This window comes from Triticum aestivum, chromosome 6D (assembly GCF_018294505.1).
Source record: "Triticum aestivum cultivar Chinese Spring chromosome 6D, IWGSC CS RefSeq v2.1, whole genome shotgun sequence".
Lineage (NCBI taxonomy): Eukaryota > Viridiplantae > Streptophyta > Magnoliopsida > Poales > Poaceae > Triticum > Triticum aestivum.
The window spans coordinates 4,858,179-4,861,859 of record NC_057811.1 but is presented as its reverse complement, the minus strand read 5'-3'; positions in this window follow the sequence as shown (position 1 = coordinate 4,861,859).

Below are 3,681 nucleotides of genomic sequence, written 5' to 3'. Positions count from 1 at the left end.
TCCCCTTATTTCCTGAGATAAACTTGTGGAAATATTTGGGTAGCACTCGTGCTTCTTGAGATATTTCCCGGATGTTGCCTCGGAGTGATTCACGCGCCTTCCTAGAAGGCAATCAGATTTACGTTGTCTTTCGCAATCTCGGACCTGTCTAAAGATGCCAAATGGCAATTCTGTACGCTTTGCAACACTGCTTACATTAGAATATCTTCCACTCCTTTTTGCTAATATCTTAATTATTGGCATTATGAGGCCATGATGCCAGTCCTTTATTCAATCTTTACAGGGCACTCAACTTTTTGGATTTTTTTAAAGGTGAACCTCTGAGAGTGACTTCATAACGTACGTCACGTATTGGAATCCCTTTCTCTGAGGTGTATAGCTAGGATCATTGTAGAACAACTTTATTAGCTCGCTTATATTTTTAGTCAAAATTTCACCTTAAATTTAACTAGCAATGTATAAGTTATATACCAAAAATTAGTATCACTGAGAACGTCTTTTGAATACGAATCCAACAACACATTTTTTACGATATACACCTCATATTTTGCTAGTTAAATCTATAGTAAAAAATTGACACAAAATACGAGAAGGATCAATAAACCAAGATGTAGGAAGTACATATGCAAGTGGCGACTAAATTTCCTAGGAAAATCCTCAATGAATGCGCGAGGAAAAAACACCGCGGAAAGGCAAATCTCAGACCACAGCCGTAAACATGCATTGAGAAAAGGAACGGCGATCAACCAAGTAGGCAAAAAGGGTCTCTCTTTTTTCATGTCCTCCCACCCGCTCACGCACGCGTACTATCGCAAATACCTCGGGGGAGAATATTCTTCATGTCCAGCATCTTCTTCTTCATGTCTTGACTTGGAATAATTCTGCTTTTGTTGAGACGGGAAAATGGTTTAATTCTTCTAGCTAGCTCACCGACGAAGTGAATCTGGACGTGCAGTGCATCTATCATACTTCCTTGAAAAGAGATTTTCCTTTGGCCTTTAAACCATGCTTTTTATGCTAGTTGCCGGACAGGAAAAAGCAGCTACTGCTCGACCATCCTTTGCTTCCTGCCAGAATAGTTAATTGAAGATTAGCGGCGGGATGGCTCCGAAGTGTGTCCAAAAGGTCACACACAAGAAATTTCCATGTTGCTTCTGCAGGCTGACATCGAATTGTACCAAGATTAACTGTATATTAGCTTGTTGCCTAAACCGTGGAAAACAAATTGATTTGGCATGTCAGTATGTCTCCTTTTGACAACCATGTGTAGCTAGTGTGAGATGGCATCAGCTAGTACGTTCCAATAATCCATGTTTTTCTTCCCATATCTGGTTTGTCTTTTAAGTTAATATTTATAAAGTTTGACAAACACTACGGAAACAATATTAACATTCACAATACATCATCATTAGATTCATCATTATTTTTTTCATACTGCACCTATTTTGTACTGTAGATGCTGATATTTTTTAATATAATTTTGGATAAAATTTATGGAGAGTAACTTAAGAAAAAACTAATATTAGAAGAATGAACAGAGGATATACGCATAACCTTACTCTCTCCCCACGTTTATTTATGTCACATCATATCAGGTGATACCATACTTCACATGCTCCCATGCTTCAAATTTCAAAAAGTCATATTTAAATGTTTCAACAAAAAATCTGGTTTCTTGTGAATGTTCACAAGGCATGTATCTATAACTCCTAAAAGTTTCAGATCAAAGTTTAAAACACAACGAGAAAAAAAGGACAAAGGTAGCATGAATAGTCTCAAAAGAAGACAAAACATGGATAGTGTCAGAAATGATAGTACTCGTATCTGGATTTGTCTTTTTGTTTTTCAATTTGGGTTCTGACTATAAATCTGAATTTTTTGAGGGTTTGTCGGCACATGGCTTGTGAACATTCAAAAAAATCAGATTTTTTTTGAAATATTAAATGTGACTTTTCAACTTTGAAGCATGAGAGCATGTGAAGGGTGGTATCACCTGATATTTGTCCATGCCTGGTCTGTTTGTTTGAAGATGCACTATTAATTCAGCCGGCAAAGCACCTAAACAAGTGCACGCTGGCCTGGCCGCTATGTGTTTCACGCACAATCTGGAAAATCAATTGACTATAGTAGCAAGTAGTATACATAAGATGTGGTGAAATAATGTGCATCCGTGTTTCTGACCAGATGTCAAATGTATGTCACATCACATCTTAACTCACCAACAGAGGGCAGATGACTTTTCCCAAAAGGAAAAGCAAAATTTTGAGAGCCGTTCTTTGCTCCTCCCAAGTTCCAATGGACTTTTTCTTTACTCAATCATGATCATGAGGCCCGTTAATTAAATCGCATCGATGTACCGACCCATGGTCAAAAAGCAGTGAAAGCTTCAAAGCCTTTATTACCATATGTGTGCAGTGTCCTCCTCATGTACTTCCTCCATATTCTAGCTTAAACATTGTCCATCAACATGACTAATTAAACACGAAGTATATGTTACAAAAAGTACTCCCTCCGTCCCATAATGTGTAGTGTAAAAAACGCTCTTATATTATGGGTCAGAGGGGAGTATATTATTTGTTTTTTTATATATCTCATACTTCAGTAATTTTGTACTCAAAATTAGATCCAGGGTATGAGAAAAACTTATAAATACGAGCAGAGGAAGTAGTATGTTGAACATATTTTTAATTCAAATTTGTTCAATACAGTACAAAACTATTTCAGGATTAGGAAAAAGGCTGTAAGGAAAGGCACAAGAAGCAAGCTGAAGTAATTAGGCACCTTGTTTGTGCGTGCGTGCCCGAAGCCTTCCAACATCGATCATGGAAACAAGCAAAGGGCACTGGCGTATGCCCACTTTTAACGGATCCGCACACTTGCTATGTACAGCTGGTACATAGTAGTACATGTTGTTTCAGCTGCCGCCTCGTGACCGAGACTTTATTCATGTATGCAATCTTGCAAGTAACCTTGATAACTCCTAGCGTTACTTGTTACATTGCATGTTTCACATGCGCACTAGATAATCTTGTTTCATGTGCGCATGCCAGATAACCTTTGAAAGATGGGAGCCTATCACAAACTATAAACCATGTGATAAGTTAGCCGTTATAACTTGTCGATAAGTTTTTCATAAAATAGGGTTTCTCTCCGTTTTATAGTGAAAACAGGTACAGATCAAGCTACACGCAAAGTACAAGATCGAACATAACTTGTTAGGGCCAAACCATTAGAGATCCCAAAAAACGGAAGCAATGCGAGAATTTGGCGTGGTGGGGCACGACCTGTTTCGAGGGGGCCTTTCCAGGCTCCTCTAACGTGAGAACCAGTCTGCTGCTAATCCGAGCACATGACGAATAGTTCTCTAGTTATTATCCGATCAATTTCAGACTAGGACTGGTAGGGTGCGGTCCTCTGGTGAAGCGACCTGGCCCGAATCCTTATACAGTGCTTGCGTCTCCACCCTAATGGGAGCCGATATGGTCGAAAAACCATAGGTACCTCAGAAAGCAGGGATGATGCGCTCCAAGCTATGTTTACTCATGTTGGAGAGCTGGAAGACAATGCCGTGGACCACGGGAGTGTCATGGCTTTGGTTGGACCATCATATAGTCTATTTCCTCATTACGAGCTCCTTGTTGTCAGGGGAGCAGTTGAGGTCGATCCCCTTGGGGGTAGATT